Source organism: Trichosurus vulpecula, chromosome 6, assembly GCF_011100635.1.
Source record: "Trichosurus vulpecula isolate mTriVul1 chromosome 6, mTriVul1.pri, whole genome shotgun sequence".
In the NCBI taxonomy this organism is placed as follows: domain Eukaryota; kingdom Metazoa; phylum Chordata; class Mammalia; order Diprotodontia; family Phalangeridae; genus Trichosurus; species Trichosurus vulpecula.
Genome location: NC_050578.1, coordinates 113,895,180 through 113,918,157, shown reverse-complemented (window position 1 = coordinate 113,918,157; position 22,978 = coordinate 113,895,180). Strand labels below are relative to the sequence as shown.

Genomic DNA, 22,978 nt, shown 5'->3' with positions numbered 1-22,978 from the left:
CACAGTAACAGGTAACATAACTTGAGAGAAGTTCCTTCCGGGGGTCATTTGCAGGTGGGAAAGAGTGTGAGAGTGTGATCATTTTGGCAAGTGCTATCTGGAGCGGACAACAGATGAATCCGCCAAGACATTAAATGGTGTAGACGTTAAATGACACCCTTGATTCTTTATTTCTATAAACATTCCTGCTTTGGAAAATAATTTTGTGGTTTTGAAGAGAGGCATCCTCTGGTCAGAGCAGCAGAGGGGGAGATGGTAATAACTAGTCAATGATACTAAGGCCTAACAGCATAAAGGGCACTGTACAGAATGGAGATAGAATTTTAGTCTCTACCCAGAAGACATAAGATCAGAATCACTGTCATTGATTATCTTTGATAGGGGGATTCAATGAAGATTTGAGTGGAATCTGAATGGCTGGATTCTTGAAGAACACTAGGAAAACCATTCCTATGTCCTTTATCTTAACTTTGTTTTCCCCCTATTGCTATTCCTTTGGATGAGTAATTGGAAGCCATCAGTTTGGAGCACCCTGGGATTGTCCTAAATCCTCTGTTGTTCAGTGCTAAGCCAAAAGCATACCAGCCAGATTAATCTTATCTGTTTTGTTTTTCTATTTCAGTTTTCCCTTTCTCTCTTCCTTCCCTCCTCCTCTTCTCCCACTCTAATCTGACAGTGAGATCTCATCCAAGAATACAAAATGTAAACTTCTATAATACTATGCTCATTTTTCCAACTCTTTCCAGCATGAGAATATTTATTAGGGAAATATATATATATGTATACATATATATATGTGTGTGTGTGTGTGTGTGCACGTATGTGTGTGTGTGTATATATATATATATATTTGTATATATATATATTTTCCCAGTCATCAAATATCTGCCTTCTATATGTAACCTTCTATAACACTATGCTCATTTTCTTAACTCTTTCCAGTATGAAAATATTTATTTAAAAAACATGTATATCCAATCATCAAAAAAATCTGCCTTCTTTTCTCTCTCTCTAAGCTAGATGGTACAGTGTAAATAGAGTGCTAAACGTGGCAATCAGGGGAACCTGAGTTCAAATCTGGTTTTAGATACTTGCTAGTTGTATAACTTTGGACAAGTCATTGCTATCTGCCTCAGTTTCCTTAACAGTAAAATGAGGATAATTACAGCATCTACCTCCAAGGTCTGTTGTGAGGATGACATGAAATAATATTCATAAAATGCTTAGTATAATGCCAGCACATAGTAGGCACTTAATAAATGCTTGTTTCCTTCCTTCCTACTCCAACCCTTCAATTTAGAATGAAAGAAAAGCAAAGGCCCTGTTGCATACTTGTATAATCAAGCAAAATAAATTTCTGAATTGGACATGTTTAAAAATGCATACATATGTATACACACATAAATGCATATATATACATATATGTACCATACATACATATATATACACGTACACAACACATATATAAAATATATGTATTTGTGGCTTTTTTTAGAGGGAAGAAGGCAAGGCAATTGGGGTTAAGTGACTTGCCCAGAGGTCACACAGCTAGTAAATGTGTCAAGTATCTGAGGCCCAATTTGAACTCAGGTCCTCCTGACTCCAGGGTCGGTGCCCTACTCATTGCACCATCTAGCTGCCCCCAAATATGTGTATTTGTAAAATATGTTTTGCTTGACTATACGAGTGTGCAATGAGACCTTTGTTTTTCTTTCGTTCTAAATTGAAGAGTTGGAGTAGGAAGGAAGGAAGCTAGCATTTATACACACTTACATAGATATATAATATATTTTATAACTATACATATATGGATGTGTGCATGTGTGTCCGTTTATTTTGTACTGAGTCCTTCACTTGTCTATCAGGATGTGGGTAGCATGTTTCATCATTAGTCCTCTGGTACCATGGTTAGTCATTATACCGATTAGCGTCTCTAATTCCTTCAAAGCCATTTGTCTTTACCATATCGTTGTCATCCAAGATGGGAATATTTAAAAAAAGAACCATGCCAACATTATCAAAATCTGAAAAGTACAGAATCTTCCACCTTGTTTAGTGAAACATACAGATTGTGGCGGCTTCCCCCCATCTTCCCCCTTGGTGAGTCATGGAATGCAGTGGGGAAGGTGCTGCAGAATGTTGCTGGACTCCACTTCCCAATTGTCTAGGCCCGTCCTGGGGAACAACAGCAACAGCTAGCATTTATCCAGCACTTTAAGGTCTACAAAGTGCTATCCTCAAAATAATGCGGAGAAGCTTATGGGAGAGTGATCTACAGAGCATGGGAGCAGAGCAAGGTATGTTCAGCCATTCGTGAAGAGAACTAACAGCCAGGTGTTTTTATGGAAAGAAAGAAGTGTTGGACCTGGAGTCAGACGGATATGAATTCAATGCCTGCTTCAGACACTTATTAGCTGGGTGATATTTAACCTTTCTCAGCCTCAGTGTTCTCATCTGTAGAATGGGGATCATAATAGCACCTACCCCTCACGCCCCCTGGATTGTTGTGAGATAATATGTGCAAAGAAGGCTGCAAGCTTTAAAGCCCTATAGAAATGCCAGCTATGATGATGATGATACTGGAGTGCCTATTGAGATGGGTATTTTAAATTGCTTTTTGAACTCCTTACTAGCTATTAGAAATGCGTGGTCCTGAGGACGATGTCAAAGCTCAAGAGCCCCTTCAGAGAGGAGGAGGCAATCTCTGATTTCTTTTAGCTGATAGAATTCCCACTTGAAATTATTTGGAAGTTATTTGGTACATGTTTTCTACAAGTATCTTTGTATCTATCTAATCTATCCATACACATACGTATATACATACATATATGTGTGTATGTAAACAGGTATGTATGTATGTGTATATGACACCTGCTCCCCCTCCCCCTCCATAGAACGAGGTCCTCGATGGTGGTCCTTTTTGTCATTGTATAGCTCAGTGTCTAAGGCAAAGAGCATTTTACCATGTAGGAGCTTAAGAAATGTTCATTGAAATGAAATGAATGAGAAAGGGAGGGAAAGGGTGAATCAGAAATTCAACAACGAGTCTGAACCGAAAAAATCCTGGACAGGGTAAAGGGCAAGGAAAGGGGAGCTAGGAAAGGCACCCCTAGCATGGCCCAGCTCGTTCCCTCTGCAGAACTACACAGTATGTAGCTCTTCTAATCACCAAACATCTTCCTTCCTGTTTTCCCTCTCTTTCCTAATATTCTACTGTGAACAAACTCCTTTAATAGGTTAAGGGATGAGCAAGAGTTTCAAATTTAGAATCAATGATGAAAGGCTCGGAGAGTGGGTAAATGAGGATACTTACCTGGGACAGACAGGACAGGGGAAGAGAATTAGGTCCACAATTGAACAGGGTCATAGGATCATAGTGCTAGAGCTGGAAGGGACCTTAGAATATGTAGAGAAGGAAAGCAGTCTGGATTGGACTGAAAAGCTCCTTTAATGACCCCCCAAATTCCCATAGGAACAAAGGCACTTCTCAATGCCAACATTCTACCGGAGTTGCCATCTGTCAGTGAGACATGGAACACAACAATTGCCCAAGAATTAAAAAAGAATATTTCCCAGAGGGCAGCGAGAGGCAAATGGTAGAAGCGAACAGGCTGTAGACAATGGAGAACACTGGCACAAGATGTCATCAAGAAAACATATGCTAGTGATTGCACATGTGTAACCTATATCAAATTGCTCACCGCTTTAGAGAGGGGACAGGGGAGGGATGGAGGCAGAAAATTTGGAATTTAAAATGTAAAAAAAAATGAATGTTAATAATTGTGTTTAAGTGTAAATGTATGCTCAGAATAAAAGATAAGTTGGTTGCATAGTGAGGGTGAGAGATGAGAAGTGGACATCCTGCGTGCTCCATTAGTATTCTCAGAGTGTCAGGAGAGATGGAGGAAGGCTACTAACACAGTGGGAATAAATTGTGGGAGGACAGCCATGGGAACTGACCAGGATGAGCAGGCAGAGATGGGCAGTGATCTGCATTGCTGAAGAGAAGAACTTCTGAGCTTAGGAGCTCTCAGATCCATTGAAAAGACTTGGAGGGGGCGCGCAGCTAGGTGGCACAGTAAGTAGAGCACTAGCCCTGGAGTCAGGAGGACCTGCATTCAAGTCTGGCCTCAGACACATGACACAATTACTAGCTGTGTGACCTTGGGCAAGTCACTTAGCCCCAATTGCCCTGCCTTCCCCCCTCCAAAAATCATCAAAATAACAACCCCCCCCCCACAAAAGACAAGGGTTGTTAAAACAGGTTCATGGACAAATTTCAGGGGATCCATGAACTTTATGGGGGAAAAATTGCATCTTTATTTTCACTAGCCTCTTATTAAAACTTAGCATTGTCTTTAATTGTGAATGAAAAAATGAGAAACATTTCTCTGAGAAGTGGTCCATAGACTTAACCAGACCACCAAAGGGGATCTGTGACGCAAAAAATGCCATCCCTTTATCTAGTTCTCATTTTACAAATGGGACTCAGTGAGATTAAGACTTGTTCAAGGTCCTTCTTAGAATCACCATTAATGAAGCATCTGTTTTTTGGTTTTTTTTTAAAGCACTGAATGAAGTAAATAAGGTGCAGTTCCATTCCTCTTGAACCCTACTAAATTCTGCTTGAGCATGCTTTCTCTCTGGTCCTGCTGAATGGGTTGTTCCTCACATGTAATATTCCATTTCCTGCTCCCCAGCATCTGCACAGGCTGTGTGACCCTCATGCCTGAAAAGTACTCCCTTACCTCTGCCTCTTAGAAGTGCTACTTTTTCAAAGTTCAGTTAAAGTGCTACTTTTTATGTAAGGCTTTTCCACCCCGACCCTCAACAATTATTCTTGTCTCCCCCCCTCCCCCCACCCTGGCTGCCAGGGATTTCTTTATATTTATTTCGCATCTAGTTTGTATTTATTTACATGTGTACGTTTTCTAAGAGAATAAGCTTCTGAAAAGCAAGGACCAGGTATTTTTGTCTGCATTCCTAGGGCCTAATATGCTGCCTTAAATGATTGTTGACTGATTGATAATAGGGACCTTTGCGCTAATGAATCTGTAAGAACTGCTCTGGCTTTGTGTTGCCCAGCTCCCTCTATTTAAAATGTGTAAACATGAAGAAAAAAAGCTGCAGACTCAGTGACAGCATACTAGACATTAATTTTCATATAAATTTTCATATAAATACTTAATTTGTTCAGGTAATCCAGCTTCTGAGATGGTGGCTATAGAGACTGTGCCTGGATGTTGTCCTGTTAAATAGGACGATGCGATGCTGGGCATGCTTGCTCACCTTGCCCTCACTGGCCCTCACTCTGGATACACTGGGCTCCCAGTTTTTCAGGAAGAGCTGGAATTTATCTATCTGCTCCTTGAACTGCACACTGCACAACGGCCACCTCCGCATTCACACAAGCTATTACCCATGCCTAGATTGCCTTCCCTTCTCATCTCTGAATCCTCTCTTTCTTCAAGTCTTTGCTCAAGCAGCACCTTCTCTGTGAAGCCATCTGTGATCTCCCTATCTCCTCTCTCTCTCTGTCCCCTCTCGATTTTCTTTGAATTATACTTACTTGTATAGGTGCCCACAGAAGAATATAAGCTCCTTAAAGATGGGAACTGTTTTATTTGGCAGTGAGGTGGTGCAGTGGACAGAGCACCAGCCCTGCAGTGAGGAGGACCTGAGTTCAAATTTGACCTCAGACACTCACTGGCTATACAATCCTCATTAACCCTGTTTGCCTCAGTTTCCTCATCTGTAAAACAGGAATAATACTAGCACCTGACTCTCAGGGTTGTTGTGAGGATCAAGCAAGATAATAATTGTGAAGGGCTTAGCACAGTGCCTGGCACACAGTAAATGCCATATATTATTATTTATTATCATTTTCGGTTGCTATTATATTTATCTTTGAATCCAAAGCGCCTTGCATAAAAATGCACTTAGTAAATTTTTGTTGAATTTATTGAATTTCTGATACAATCAGCAGGGCTGTGCTTCTTAGATCTATCCTTTCCCATACCCTTAAAACTCAGCTGGTTTCAAATTACCCTCTTGGGTATGGAATAGTGATGGGGATGAGGAACACTGTATTAGACTCAGTATAATTTTCTTTACTTGACTGTTAGGATCTAGAGCTGGAAGGAACCCAGGAGGCCATCTAGTACAGCCTTTTCATTTTGTAGATGAAGAAACTGAGATTCAAGTTAAAACGGCTTTGCGCAGGATCACCCAAACAGGAAGTATCCAAAACAGTATTTAAAACCAGATCATCAACTATCAAGGAGAACTGCCCTGATATTCTAGAGCCAGAGGGTAAAACAGAAATTAAAAGAATACACAGATCACCTATTCAAAAAGAAAACTCCTAAGAATATTGTCGCCAAATTCCAGAGCTCCCAGATCAAGGAGAAAATACTGCAAGCAGACAGAAAGAAACAATTTCAGTGTTGTGGAAATACAATCAGGATAACACAAGATCTAGCAGCTTCTCCATTAAGGGATGGAAGGACTTGGAATATGATATTCTGGAGGTCAATGGAGCTAGGATTAAAACCAAGAATCATCTATCCGCCAAAACTGAGTATCATGCTCCAAAGCAAAATATGGATTTTCAAGAAAATAGAGGACTTTCAAGCTTTCTCAGTGAAAAGACCAGAGCTGAATAGAAAATTTGACTTTCAAACACAAGAATCAAGAGAAGCATGAAAAGGTAAACAAGAAAGAGAAATCATAAGGGACTTACTGAAGTTGAACTATTTTGTTTACATTCCTACATGGAACGATGATGTGTATGATTCATGAGACCTCAGTATTAGGGTAGCTGAAGGGAATATACATATAGAGAGAGACAGAGTGCCCAGGGTGAGTTGAATATGAAGGGATGATATCTAAAACAAAAAATCAAATTAAGGGATGAGAGAGAAATCTATTGAGAGAGGGAGAAAGGGAGAGATAGAATGGGGTAAATTATCTCATATAAAAGTGGCAAGAAAAAGCAGTTCTGCAGGAAGGGAAGAGGGGGCAGGTGAGGTGGAATGAGTGAATCTTGCTCTCATGGGATTTGACCTGAGGAGGGAATAACATATACACTCAATTGGGTATCTTACCCCACAGGAAAGAAAGAAGGAGATAAAAAAGGGAGGATGATAGAAGGGAGGGCAGATAGGGGGAGGAGGTAATCAAAAACAAACACTTTCAAAAAGGGACAGGGTCAAGGGAGAAAATAGAATAAAGGGGAATAGGATAGGAAGGAGCAAAATATAGTTAGTCTTTCACAACATGAGTATTGTGGAAGGGTTTTACATAATGATATGCATGTGGCCTGTGTGGAATTGCTTGCCTTCTTAGGGAGGGTGGGTGGGGAGGGAAGAGGAGAGAGAATTTGGAACTCAAAGTTTTAAAAACAGATGTTCAAAAAAAAAGTTTTTGCATGCAACTATGAAATAAGATATACTGACAATGGGGCATAGGAATCTATCTTGCCCTACAAGAAAGTAAAGGAAAAGGGGATGAGGGGGAGTGGGTTGACAGAAGGGAGGGCTGACTGGGGAATGGGGCAACCAGAATATATGCCATCTTGGAGTGGGAGGGGGTGGTTAGAAATGGGGAGAGAATTCGTAATTCAAACTCTTGTGAAAATCAATGCTGAAAACTAAAAATAATAAATAAATAAATGCCAAAAAAAACCAAACCAGATCATCAGATCACACATATATTGTTTTTTCCACTAAACCGTGGTGCCTCCCTGGGCTTTGGATATAGCTGTAAAGAAAGGTTAAAAGCTTAAAAAAGTGGGGAGATTTTATCAGCTGACATTAAGATCAATTCACTTTTCTTCTATTCTAGAGGAAATGAACAAATGAATAAAAAGGCATTTACTCTATGATTCAACCACATTGCTTTTCCTAACATAAAACACTCCATTTCCTAACTCTGTCTGAAATATTCTCCCTCTTCAATTCTTCCTTATTACTTCTTTGGCTTCCTTTAAGGTTCAGTTCTTTACCTTTGGGAAAGATAGGAAGCCTTTTCTGGTCTGGTCTCTCACCTCTCCCCCCCCACCCCGCCACCCCCACCCCCATGACCTTCCATTTGAACTGCTCATATGTATATGTTTTGCATGTACACAGTAATTTGCACGTCCTCACTCGAGCTTGTTGGGAGCAGGGACAAAAGTTTTGCCTTTTTTTATATCTTCAGCACTTGGGACAATCCCCAATACATTTTGTTGTTATTTAGTTGTTTTTCAGTCATGTCCAAGTCTTTGTGACCCCACTTGGAATTTTCTTGGCAAAAATATTGGAGTGGTTTGCCATTTCCTTCTCCAGCTCATTTTACAGATGAGGAAATTGAGGCAAACAGAATTAAGTGACTTGCCCAGGGTCACACAACTAGTCAAGGGCTGAGGCCAGATCTGAACATATCTTCTTGACTCCCCAGCCCAGCATTCTATCCCAAAAGCCACCTAGCTGCTCACCCAATACATAGCAGTCACTCGATTAATACTTAGTGAATGATTGTGATTTATTAAACACATACAGGGTGTTAGACTCTGTACTAAACTGGGGATCAAAATATACAAGAAAAGCCAGTTCCTGCCCACCATGAACACATATTTTAATAGGAGAAGACAACACATACAGGGGAGTGGTGGTAGCCAGAGAGGGATGCTTAGGTTTGGATCACTGAAGGCACATGAGTCCTGAGACAAGGAAGTAGATGGACACATCCTTTGCCCTGGGGCAATGAGAGAGCTGATTTGATTAAAGTTCCAGAACTGGAATGGGGGTGGCATTGAGGATATTGGGGAATAGTGGTTAGTAAGAGGATGGCTTGGAACTGAAAAGAAAACCATGATCCTCTGGGATAAAAGTTTCAAGGGAAAAAAGGCTGCCACTTCCTTCTCTCCATTTTGCCTGACTTCTTTAGACTCAAGTAGAGGGAGGTTGTGTCCTTAGAATCCAACACTGGTCTAATTATATCATTTGGCCTGGACACCAACAGTGGTTGGCATTCAACTGATATGTCAAGATGATTAATGCAAATGAAGGATCTTGATACTCGAGTGCTATCTTTAAAGAGGTTATTATAGTTCAAATCTCCAATCCCAAGGCAAGGTTTGCCTTGCTGAAGAAACAAACTACAGCACCAAATCAGAGACCATTTACCCCCATAATCAGCTCCTCCTCCTCGTTTCCAAATGATCTGGCCTTGTGCCAGTCCATTCTCTAACCTGTTCTCAGAATCCTGTGATATAATGAGAAAGGTACAGACTTAGGAACCAAAGGGCCTGGGTTTAAATCCAAGCCTGCAATTTACTAGTTGCAGGGCCTTTTGCAAGTCTCATCATAAAATTACAGAATTTCAAAGTTGGGAGGGACCTCACTTGGCCACCTCAACCAACATGCACCTGAAAAAGAATTCCCTCTACTGTGATTTTCCAGTCTTTGCTTGGAGATGTCTGGGGCTGAGAGGGGATGGGGGGGAAGGAGTCTCAGGTTTCTCATCTGTAAAATGTGGCTGGATATTGTTGGTTGGTTGGAAGTGGCTGGGCTAGATTGGGGATTCTCCGCCTGGGGCAAAGGAGTAGCCCAGGTTGTCCATGAATACATTTCAGGGGGTCCCTGAATGTGGGCAGGAAGGATAATACCCTTATTTTCACTAAAATATAAATGAAACTTAGTATTTCCTTCAATTATAAATGTGGACAACAAATATTATTCGAGAAGAGGTCCATGGGCTTCACCAGATCTCCAAAGGGGTCTAAGACACAAAAAAATTTTAACTCCTGGACAAGATAATCTCTAACATCCCTTCCAGCAGCTTCATATCTTATAAAAATTAGTCAAATTCATAGGATCATAGACTTAAAATAGTGGCTAAACCTTGAAAGATAGTACAGTACAGTGGGTAGAGAGCTGGCCTCAAAATGTGGAAGATACAGGTTTAAGTCTTGCCTCTGATACATACTGGTTGTGCGACCCTGGATAAGTCACTTAACCTCTAGGAAACTCTCAAAGATTACAGATTACAGAGTCTGTGCTAATTTGCATTGGTTATATCAACCAGTCTAGTCCTTATCCCCATCCCGACATTCACAAAGAATGAAATCAGACCAGGCTGTTCTTGCAGGGCCCAGACATGAGCCGGTCACTTTTTCTAAGTCCAAGTGTGACTGAACCAGGAGCCAGAACCTTTTACAGTGTTCCATGATATTGGTGAGTCCCAAGAAGCTCCAAAATTCCTGGCTTGCCAGCTCTTCAGTTTGCATGGGACTCATTCTAAAGGGAGGCTGGTTTCTGGAAGAGTGCCACTCAGGAGCAGCTAATGTCTATTTTCAGCAATTCAAATGGCCTTGATTAGAATTCCTTGAGTTTTCAAATATTAAAATGTGATTCATGGATTGAGTCATTTTAGAATTGGATGATGGCAGGCAGGAAAAGTAAATGAATGACTGTGCCCGGGAAAAAGAAGCTTCAGGAATGAATGTCAGAGCCAGATAAGGGTGTGGGCGCCTTAGGCTGCCACATAAAGACTCTGGGAAACTTCAGCTGAAACTTCAAGTCAGCATTTTAGACAGAAAAGTATATTGCCAACTGGTCAGTACTAAGAATTCACTGGGGACCATTTGGGAATATACAAGGATTAGCAAAATCAGGGAAACTTCAGGAGAAGAAGGGACACAGAAATGTTATGTTAGCTGTAATTCACATAGGTGGAGGGTCTAGATCTGTGATTTTTTGATTTGGGGGGTGTGTGTATGTGTGTGTATATGTATTTATGTGTGTATGTATATATTCCTTCTATGTAAATCTCACATTACCAATGCAGGTTGGCACCTTCTCTGAAACTTAGAACCTCAAAGCCCTGAAAGATTGTGTGATATGCCAGAGATCACAGAACCAATATGTGTCAGGGGCGATATGTGTCATTGAGCCCACATCACCCAGGTTAAGGCCATCATGCTCCAACAATGCTCTGTGGTTTCTTATACTTTCCATATGCTTTGCATGTACTTAACTATGTATACAGCTAGGACTCCATTAGTGAGAATACCGAATCCCCTGAGGTGGTTGTCTATACTCAAATTTACACTATTGGAAATCATAATTATGCAAAATATGGTAATTAGTTCAAGCCCAATGGAAATACATGGTGTGAATTTGAATAATGCAACCATGATATTTGCAATTATCAGGGATCTGGCTGCAGGTTGTGGCCTGGCTGAAGAATGTAAGCTTTTTGTGGATGGGGACCCTGTATCCCCAGTGACTAGGATAATGTCTGGCACACAGGTGCATACAGTAGGAGAAAGGGCAGGGAATGAGCATTTACATCATTCTGACTGTGTGCCAGACATTGTGCCAAGTGCGTTGCAATCACGGATAAGGATCTGTTGTTTCTTCAGCCTGGAAAACTATGTGCAGGGACGCCCATCACCCATGCAGATCAGCATCAGTCAGGCAATCAAGGAATTCAGTAGGTGCTCTGTGCCAGGCGGCATGTGCTGGGTGCTAGGGGTGTGCCTTTACCCTCAAAGTGGAAGACGATAAGTATAGACGTAAGTATGTTTAAGACAAACATAATAAATACAAGGTAATCTGAGGGTGGCACTACCAGCTACGGAGGTCAGGAAAGAACTCCTAGGGATTCTAAGAGGGACTGGTGAAGAGGGAATGCATTCTAGGTATGGGGGGCTGCTTGTTCAAAGGCTTGGAGATGGGAGATGGAATTTTGTTTCGTCAGGAACAGGAAGAGGGCTAGTTTGGCTAGCCAAGGAGTATGTAACTTAATAGGTCAGTCCTAGGCCTAGAGAGTCAAAAAAGTTAAGTGACTTCCCCAGGATCGCCTAGTTTGTAAATGTCAGAGGTGGGATTTGAACCCGAGTTTTTTTTTTTCTTTTTGGAGGCAACTGGGGCTAAGTGACTTGCCCAGGGTCACACAGCTAGTAAGTGTCTGAGGCCAAATTTGAACTCGGGTCTTCCTGACTCCAGGCCCTGCACTCTATTCACTGTACCATCTAGCTGTCCCAAACTCAGGTTTTTCTGACTGAGCCCAGTCTTATAAGTAAGATCTCTAAGGGGTGGGGAACCTGCAGCCTCAAGGCCACATATGGCCCTCTAGGTCCTCAAGTGAGGCCCTTTAACCGAATCCAAACTTCACAGAACAAATCCCCTTAATAAAACAATTTGTTCTGTAAAACTTGGACTCAGTCAAAAGGCCGCACTCAAGCACCTCGAAGACCACATGTGGCCACCCCTGGAAGCACTTTTTCAATTGTTGAATGCTTGTTGAATTGACCCTAGAAACCATACAGTCCAATTTCCTTACATTACGTAAGAGCAAACTAGAATCTTGAGCCATGAAAATACTGGCTTTAGGGGGAGTCGACTTGGAGTCAGGAGGAGCCTGGGTTCAAATCTTGCCTCTGATGCTTAGAGATATTGTGACAATGGGGTGAGTCACTTGCCGTCTCTGAGCTCCAAAATCTTCCTCTCTAACATATACCTACCTCATAGAATTGGTGGGAGGATGAAATGAGATATGCAGAACAAAAGCATTTTCTAAACCTTAACGTGCTATGTAAATGTTAGCTATTCTTAGCTGCTCCTGGGAAGAAATAACTACCTGGCCTTAGGCAGGAGGAGTGTTGTCAGAATCAGGTCCATTACTCTTTTTTTTTTAGCTGTAAGTTTCATCTGCTGTGAAAGGAGGACACTTGGAAGGAGACGATTCCTAAGTGGATTCCTTGTTGGTTTTCAATGCCCATTCGGTTCTGGTATTAGAGTCTTCAGGCTTTCCTTCCCCACTGGGAAACCCACCCCAAAGCAGTATCTAAGGTTCTAACTCTACCTAAAAGACCAGGAGAACTCCCACTGCAAATCGCATCATCCTAAGTGCCTCTCTGTTAATGTCACCTGTGGCATTTATGCTCCAACCACTCATCCTGCTTTTAATTTTTCATTTACTGTAGAAAGCTGCTTGTTGTGGTGAAAAAAAAAAACAAAACAAAATCAGGTAGCAATTTTTTTCAATCTCCCACTTAATTGTTTTTCAATTCTTGCTTTGCCTTTTTCAGCACTAATGAGGTTAGTTATGCTCTAGCCTTGGAAAGACTAGCCCTGTTTCTGAAAGAATACACTCCATCCCCACTGTCCAAGAGCACAGTGAATCTCTGGAATGGCTCAAGTGAAATTTTGTAATAATCTTAACAGGGAAAGGAGAGCTGAGAATGGATAACACATTGGAGGAAGGGTCAAATATCCCTATAAAGAGACAGGCTGCCACCAAACAAAGCAGAATGTTCAGTGAACCTAAGAATTGTACACTATCACGGATTCTCTGCGTTAGTCAAGAGCTTCGAGTTCTTATACTTCAGTTGTTGCTTGATGGTGAAACACTTCAACATTAGACATCATGACTGGTTATTGGGCTTTTGACTGATGATCTCCCATAAGGGGAATCCCACTCTTCCCCAAGGGAGGAAGCACCGGAGCCAGCGCAAAGTTCAGACTTTAAAAAAATAAATAAATTTTTACAGCTGCCTTTTATTTCTACATCCTCTTTATTTCTGAATACTCTACTGTCTCCTTCCCTTAGGCAGTAAACCATATAGGAATGGAAAAGAAAGAAAAAAAAGCAGTTCAGAGAAATATATATATATATATATATATGAATATATTATATACACAAACATATATACATATATATCTATGTATGTATGTATGTATGTATGTATATATCTATCTATCTATGTTAGATATTGAATCAGACAGGATATGCCATGTTCTATGGCCATAGCCCTCCACCTCTACAAATAAGGGAGAGAGGGCATTTTCTCATCTGTGAATTCATTTTTGAGTGACTCCACACATCTGGGTGTTATGGTAATTAGGGTGGAACTTTTTTTCTGTCTTCTCTTTTGGAATGCTAAGGCCATCAAGTGCCTTTTTTTGTTTCAATTGGGAGTCCTTGATTAAATCAAGAGTCTTGGATGACCTGCTTAAGAAACAAGAAAGTCCCAGGCCCCAGGCCCTATACCATTTTGCTAAGTAAGCTCTGAACCCTCTGGGCCCTGAACCAGGTACAAGAGCTCTGAGGTTAGTGGTTTGCTTTTGGGGGTACAGTCATTGAAAGAGTGTTGGTGATAAGACTCTGGGGAGCCCTTGAAGTAGCCCCCCTGGCTTTGAAAAACCCAGATGTTGGTGCTTCTCTGGTAACTATATATTGAGATGTGATTTGGTCAGATAAAAGCCTGTCTGTTGATCTGTTTGTAATTTCTGTTTGCTTTGAAGGTCAGGATGCTGGCTTTTCCCCCTGAACTAAATGAATGGTATATGTATCTTTAATTAAAGTAAGATTGTTAACCCCTTAAAGCTGCTTTCCTTAGAAAAGCAGATCAAAGGACCTATGCAAGCAGCCCTTCTGTGTGCTGGTGTTATTGGTCTTTCATGCCCACAACAGCTGCTAGCAACATTGTTGTTATACTGGGTCAGGACCAATCTGTTTGTACTGAAGTTCTATAGCTAGATTTAAAAAATAAAGTTGTAGATTAGAATAACAATCTCATAAACATGGGATTTAGCATTGGAAGGTCATTGGCAACTATCTAGGCAAATAGAATGAGTTGCCTCTGTACAGAGTGGGTCTCCAATCACTGGGAGTCTTCAAAAGAAGGTTGGATGACCACTTGGCTTCACAGATTTAGAGCTGGAGGGAACCTTAGAAGACTTACCTTCTTGGTTTTGCAAATGAGGAAAGTGAGCCGGGGTTATCTTTCTTTATGCTTGCATTTGTATCCCCTTTGCTTAACATAGTGCCTGGCACACAGTAGGTGCTTAACAAATATTTGTTGATTTGACTTGATTTTGAACTTCTTTGATTTGTAAACAGAAGAGGACCCTGATACCTAGGGAGGGGATGGGATGGGGAGGGAGAAGTACCTAGCTCAAGGTCAAATAGGCAGTAAATACCCAAAGATATGAACAATGTTTGAATTCAAACAAGAAAAGAGCACTGGAGAATTGATTTTCTGGTGCTGGCCCACTTGTAGCTGTATTGCTGATGAGTATCAGCCAAGTCAATGGGAAAAGGAACTTTTATAACCACTGACATCCTCCCGAAATCAAAGACTGGCACATGTTGCTGCAGCAATCTTTAATGGGGGAGAATGCTCCAGATGAGAAAGACTGAGTTGTGTCCACAGGAAAGGGCACTTATCCACCGTTGCTTAACAAAAAGGCAAAAGAATGCTCTCTTGGCCAAAAGTGTTGCAACGTTGCTTAGGGGAGGGAACAGGCATTTATTTATATGTTGCCTACTATGTGCCAAGCACTGTGCTAAACACTTTACATCATTTGATCCTTAGAACGAAATGCTGTTAACAACCTTATTTTACATTTGAGGACACAGAGGCAAACAGAGGATAATGAGTGACTTGCCCAGGGCCACCAGCTGAGGCCAGCTTTGAACTCAGGTCTTCCTGATTCCAAACTCAGTGCTCTACCCACTCTGTCTACAATCTTGATGTGAATTCCATCTCAACCATAGCAGGGGCACCACAGAGGTAAAGTGATGAGCGAGTCAGGAAGTACAAGATAAGGAAATACAATGAAACTTCAATAATCAATATTCCTAAAGCACAGGTCTATGTTACTCCATTGCTCAAGAAGCTTCTAGTCCCCCAGGGATAAAATACAAATTTCTTCATTTGGCATTGAAAGCTCTTCATACTGATTTCACATTGCCCCACCTCAGACACTCTAAGGCCATATTGGCCCATCTGCTGTCCCCTTTATATGCCATTAGAACTCTTCCCCCCCTAGCCCTCCCCCCATTCCATTGCATGATCTGCCCTTTATGTCTAGAATTTTCTCCCTCCCTACCTCCCTTCAAGGTGCCATCTTGCTCAGCTGTCATCTCCTATGAGAGGCATTTTTCTGATCACATAATGGTCAGTGCTTTCCTTACCTGAGATTAGTTTATATTTTATATTTATGGTAATTCATATTTACTCAGGTTTTACCCCTCCAGTGAATGTAAACTTTATGAGGTCCTGGGCTGCTTAATTCTTAATGGCCGATTCCTAGTGTCTGGAACAGTGACCTCCCCTCTCTCCTGACCTCTAGTCTCTAATCTCCAACTGCCTATTAGATATCTCGAAGTCAACATATCCAAAACAGAAAGCATTATCTTTTCTCACAAACCCCTTTTCCCAAATTCCCAATTATTGCTGAGGGTACCACCATCCTCCCAGTCACCCAAGCTGATAAACTAGGTGTCACCCTTGACTCCTCACTCTCCCCTCCCCTATCCAATCAGTGGCCCCATTGTTTGTATCTTTTCAACATCTCTCCTCTAGCAGGCTACCATATTGGTATAGTCCTTATCCTCTCTCATCTAGTCTCCTCCTAAAGCACAGGTCACATGTCACACCTGTTCCCCACCCCCCTTTCCCTCAGGAAATTCCAGTGGCTTCCTATTACCTCCATTATGGCATATAAAATCTTCTTTTTTTGGCTTTTAAAATCTCTCTTTATCTGGTTGGCCCCTCTATAGTGTTCTTAAATTGTACCATCCTCCACATACTCATGGGTACCAGTGATGCAAGCCTCCTTGTTCTTCTCATGAGATACTTCATCTCCTGGCATTTTCACTGGCAGTCCCCCATACCTGGAACATCTTCCCCTCCTCATTGTCCATCTCCCAGTTTCCCTGGCTTCCTTCTCATTTCAGCAAAAGTCTTATCTTCTTCATGAAATCTTTTCCAATTCTCCTTAATCTTAGTACCTTCCCTCTGAGACTATTCCCCAATTTCTCTCTCCATCAACAAGCATTTATTAAGTGCTTACCAAGTGCAACGCACTGTGCTAAGTACTCAGAATACAAATACCAGCAAAAAGAAAGACAGTTCCTGCCCTCAGGGAGATTATATTCTAATAGAGGAAGATAACACACAAACTGAAAAGGGAGGTGGGGTGGGGAGGAAGGTACCCAAAAAGAGGGCATGATGGAGCTGTTCAGATTGCATCCTGGGGAGAAATGAAGAGGTAGCTGGCCTGGGTGCCTGGGAAGAGCCAACCAATCAGAGGGAGAAACTGGGGGTGGGGCTTGGGGAAGAGTGGTGGTGGTAGGGGGCACTGGAGGTACATCCAAGGTGTGAATTCCAGGGCTGAAGTGATTTTCCAGTACAATGAGTTTCTTGGGGCATAATGGAGCAGACCAGACCAGACCAGATTACAGCTTGCATATGTCTTCTTTACAGTTGTTTGCATATTGTCTCCTTCAAAGCAGGGCTGTTTTCTGTATTTCTTTGCATCTCCAGAGCCTAGCACCAATGCCTGGCACACGGTAGGTGCTTAATAAATGCTAATGGACTAGACTTGGTACATTGTAGGCCCTTAATAAGTACTTGCTGAATTAAATTGAATAAAAGGCTTTCATTCCCCCATCTCAAGTCTCATGCTTATTTTTCCTGTGATTAAAACTATAGCTAACAATACTCCATGTGCTAATCCAGTAGAAAAACCAAAAGACTTTGCAAAACACGGCAGTGTTTTTTCAACATTAGGATGAAACCACAAATAACAGGCTTGTCTCCTTCTAGGACACTGTGCCGCTCACTACCTTCCTGATACAGTAAGTGTGCCAATCCCCTCCAAACTCAGCTTTTCAGGAAGCATCATTCCCAGGAGTTGAAGGATAATAAAATTGGGCAACAAGGCCTTGGGGAAGAAGGGCAGGCAAGAAAAAAAGAGGGTGGAAGGGAAAACTGGAACAGTCAGACATAATTCCAATCATTATTCAAGAGCATGAAGAATGAGAGAAACATTATTAAATTTTGATCAAAAGAGAGCGAGATGAAGCTTTTACTTTGTAGAGAAGAGGAGAAAGAACATGAGGGGAAAGTTGGCCATCATTCCTCCCTGTACTTCTTTTTTTCTCTCCAGGCTAAATATCCCCAGTTATTTCTACCAGTTCCCATAAAATACGGATCCCTGTGAGACTGAACCAGAGAGCTGGCAAAAAGCAGGGAGATACCTGAGAAGTATCTCAATAGCTATTTGAATCCAGCAAAGAATATAGAACAGGGGTTATTCACTTTTTCTGTGTCATGGACACCTTTCGGCAGTCTGGTAAAGCATGTGGACCCCTTCTTGGGATATTTTCAAAAGCATAACATAAAATACATAGAATTTCAAATTGCAATCACACTGAAATGTAGTTTAAATATTTAAAAGGTAAACATATTAAGTTAAAAATATAAAATTAAAAATGTTTTCTAAAGAATGTTCATGGACTCCCTGAAATCTAAACACACATATCTCTGGGCTCCATGTTGAGAACACTTAATATAGAGGGCTGGATGGCTTTGGAGAATTTTGGAAATCATTTTACTTCGGAGGAGATATGAAGAATTCCATGGGTAATTTAGCCTGGCAAACAACTGGAAAGCAAGAATATTGAAGTTCATGGGCACATGGGTACTCTAATGCTCCAGAGGAAATGATCCAACCAAGAGAAGTTGGTGCATTGATTTGAGAACATCCATTAGAGAAACCTGTCTGGCAGAAACAAGCAGCAGACGTGAAATGATCTTGCTTTTTAAAAATCTGCATAGAGAGAGAGAGAGAGAGAGAGAGAGAGAGAGGGAGAGATCCAAGGAAGGGATATTATATGTTGACAGTTTGAGATCAGCAGATGCTTGCAAACAACAGGTGCAGGGCGACTGTCAATGTATTATGGCATTTAACAGCAGACGTGGGACAGTGGGCAGACATTCACAGCAGGAATCAAGGGCTAAGACTGGAACACATGATTATGTAACAAAGGAATAACAGAAGCACCATGGGCTGGGGTGAGACAAAGGAGAAGGTAAAAGAGATCTGTGAGCTCCAAATGATTTCTCCCCTCTCTGTTTCTAGCTTCAGATTTCCTTGTGGCCCATTTGATTGTTTGTTATTGGCTAGTCTTTCCAAGAAGTTTAAATTGTAAAGAGGGAATTGAATAATTCATTAAGAAAAAACTAAATAGTGTACGGACGACCTCTGTAAAACAGTCAGCAGTTTTGAACTTTATATTATGCAATATTTAAAAGGCAAACAAATGGTGGGGGGTGGGGCGGGGGGGGTCACAATAAAACAGTGCCTGACGATATCCTTCTCAGGTTTTCCTTGGAAGTTGCTTCTCAGTTGCAGGGTGCTTTGGTGATCATCACTGATGTTTTCATTAATGCCCTTTCACTGTTCTTTGCTCACTGCTGTGTGTGTGTGTATGTACATACACATATTCATATACATATGTATGTATGTATACACACACACACACACACACACACACATGCATGCATGTATTTACTTATCTGTGTCCATGTTGTTTCCCCCCAGTAATGTAAGCTCCTTAAGAGTAAAGACTTCTGTCTTTGTCTTCATATCCCTAGCAAGGGGCACTGTATCTGGCACACAGCAGGTGCTTAATAAATGCTTGCTGCCATGAATGAGTATATCTTTAAAGCTTCCATGCATGGAAGGACTGGGAAAGAGGCCAGTTTACTTTCTCCTAGCTAGGAAGCTTGTCCAAACTTTTACAAAATGCCACCCAGAGAGGTACCCTGTAATTCACACACCTGTCATGGAAGGCAGTGACTTCCCATGTTGTTGCTTTGTTTCAGTCGTGTCCAATTGTTCATGACCCCATCTGGGGTTTTCTTGGCAAAGACACTGTAGTGGTTTGCTATTTCCTTCTCCAGCTCATTTTACAGATCAGGAAAAGGAGGCAAACTTGGTTAAATGACTTTTCCAGGGTCACACAGCTAGGAGGTGTTTCAGGTCATAGCTGAACCCAAATCTTCCTGACTCTAAGTGGAGCACTCTATCCACTCCACCTAGCTGCCCCTGGGTCCTCATACGAGTCATGTACCTTTAACCTAATAAGGGAGTCCAATAGGCTTTCATGGAAGAGTGAGGAACAGGAGTTACAAACAGCAGCGGCACTAGAGGATGAGGATGTTGCTAGGTCTTTCTGTGCCTCAGTGCAAAACACAGTCCTGTAAATAATGCAGCAGCCTGAAACTGAAGGCAGGTGATTGGCTCTGAGCCATGGTATTTTAGGATTTAGAGCTATGAGACTTTAGTGATCATCTAATCTCATTCCCATATCTTACAAAAATGGAAACTGAGGCCTGGAGAAGAGAAGAATCCTGTACAGGGTGACCTAGAGTATTACCTGCACGATAATTGAGTTTAGATTCAACCCTGTCTTTTTACCACACTGTGAAAACGATGCCTTGATCATCAGAGACACTCAACAAATACTCAAATTGTATCAAAGGGGCTATTTATTGCCTACACAATTCACTAGTAATAATAATTGACACTTATGCTTTAAAGCTTATTAAGCGCTTTGTTCCAATAGTTTTATGAGGCAGGTAGTGTCAACTTTATTACACCCATTTTACAGAGGAGGAACAGGCTCAGAAATATGTCATGAGTCTGCAGATTCATAGATTTAGAGCTGGAGGGTATCTTAAAGCCTTTGGACTGTAGATTTAGGACCAGAAGGGACTGTAGGGGCCATCTAGTCCAATCCCTCCACTTGACAGATAAGAAAACTGAGGCCCAGAGAGTTTAAATGACTTTTCTAAGATCACACAGGTAATAAAGAAAAGATGCAGGTCCTCTGACCCCAGAGAAAGCACTCTTCTGCTGTATCATATTTCCTTCCCATTCATTTCATAGAAAAGCATACTGATGTCAAGAGAGCAAGACACACAGGCAGTAAGTGGCAGAGCCTAGATCTTAACCTAGGCGTGTTGTGTCCATATCCAAAGTACAGCAAGTGCCGGAAGAAGGACTTGAACCCAGATCTTCTGATTCCACGTACTGTCTTCTATCCCGCTAGACTATCACACTATCACACTGCTCATAGCTGGAGAAGAAGTTTCGCAAGTTTCTACTTCTGAATCTGAGCGGATCCCCTTCATCTCTTGTATATTCCACCTCCTCTTTTCCCCTTCTTCCCCCAACCCAAAGACTGTGAAAGATGCCTTCTTTTTATATACATATCCCATATATTTCTTTCTTTTAAGGCTTATTTTATCTTTATTCTGAACTATGCAAACACTAACGAAAATGAGCATTTCTATTTATACAGCAGAATTAAAACAGGAGGAAAATAGAAGACATAAAACTGTGAATCTCTATCTTCCTTCTTTCCCTTCTTTTTTTCCTATCCCAACCATACACTCATGCCTTTTGCCATTTACCTCCAACTGAAAAACAACAACAGGGGCAGCTAGGTGGTGCAGTGAGTAGAGCACTGGCCCTGGAGTCAGAAGGACCTGAATTCAAATCCAGCCTCAGATAACTTAGCATACTTACTAGCTGTGTGACCTTGGGCAAGTCACTTAACCCCAACTGCCCTGCCTTCCCCCCTCCAAAACAAAAAGCAAGAAAAACAATGACAAAAAACCTTTGTAAAAAATATATGTGTATATGTATATATGTCTATATATATGTATGTATATGTGTGTGTGTGTGTGTGTGTGTGTGTATGTATGTATATATATAGACAAGCAGGATAAATTCCCACATTGGCCATATCTGAAAATGTTCCCGTATACCTTTTAACAGGGGAGATCTGCTACTAGCACAGAAGAGAGGAAGAGGAAATACCATTAGCTTTGTAAATATTCTTGACTTCCTTCTGGCCTTTTAGTCATCTTTTCTTACAAAATTATTAGCATTTTATTATTTTGGTTAAAAAAGAGATTGCAAAAAATAGGCTCTGATTTTGAACACTGTGATTTTGGAATTAGAGAAAACCAAGGCCTTTAGCTATGTCTGTCACCAGGTATTGGGGCAGGGGTCTCTTTGTCACAATAACTGGGTGATCATACAACTGTAGGAACTTGACATTTCAGTCTTGGAAGAAAATTTAGAGGTCAACTAAGTCAACCCCCTGTCAAATGCATCAAATCCCTGTGAGATCCAAAAAACAGCACTGTCTCTGTCTAGAGTCAGGGGAACTGGGTTCAAATCTGACCCCTGTTACTTGCTGTGTGACCCTGATCAAAACATTTAATCTTCTTTATGGCTTTCTCAGCTGTAAAAGGAAGTGGCTGCTCTATTTTTTTTTTCTTTTTTCCTTTTTTTGTTGAAGCAGTCAGGGTTAAGAGACTTGCCCAGGGGCACACAGCTAGTAAGTGTCTGAAGTTGGATTTGAACTCAGATCCTCCCGACTCCAGTCCCAGGGCTGGTCCTCTATCCCTGCACCATTTAGCTTCCCTAAAAGAGGTTGGTCCAGATGACTCTTAGCTCTAGGTTTATGATCCTATGCTTGACCATTAATTGAATATTTCTAGTGTTTGAGAACCTGCCATCTTAAATTTCATTTTCAAGCATCTCTAATCACTGGGAAGTTTTTTCTAATATTGATGCAAAATCTTCCTTCCTCTGACTTTCACAATTAGGATATAAATCTTAATCCTGCCCTTTGGAGCTAAATAGAATGTCTAATTTCTCTTTTCCATGAGAGCCTTGTAAATATTTAACAGCAGTAATTAATGTCTCTCTGTGTCTTCTCTTATTCTAGCTACATAACACCAGTTCCTTCAACTAATTTTCACGGTATGCTTTCATGGCCACTCATCATTCTTGTCATCCTTCCCTGGACATACTCCAGATTTGCAAGTATAGCAGCTAGAGTTGGTCACAATATGCCAGATGTGATCTGACCAATACAGAGAGTACAGCTTCATGACTACCCCACCTTGTTCTGGACTCTGAATTTGCTGAAAAAGTGAATCATGGTAATATTCTGATGGGAAGTGGTATGTTTATCTCCTAAACTCATAGAAAAAGAGAATGGCATTTAAAAAATGCAGCACAGCTTAGAAACAAACAAAAGCTCTATGATGGACGGAGAATGCAGGACTGGGCTGGACAGACTGAGAATGCAGGGCTGGGCTGGACAGACCTGA

At 41.3% G+C, this 22,978-nt stretch overlaps 1 protein-coding gene across 2 annotated transcripts in view; it reads right to left on the bottom strand.

Annotated features, from left to right (window-relative positions):
• The window catches only part of RNF150 (ring finger protein 150), a 354,105-nt gene that overhangs the window by 74,605 nt on the left and 256,522 nt on the right, over positions 1–22,978 (bottom strand). The window lies entirely within an intron of this gene.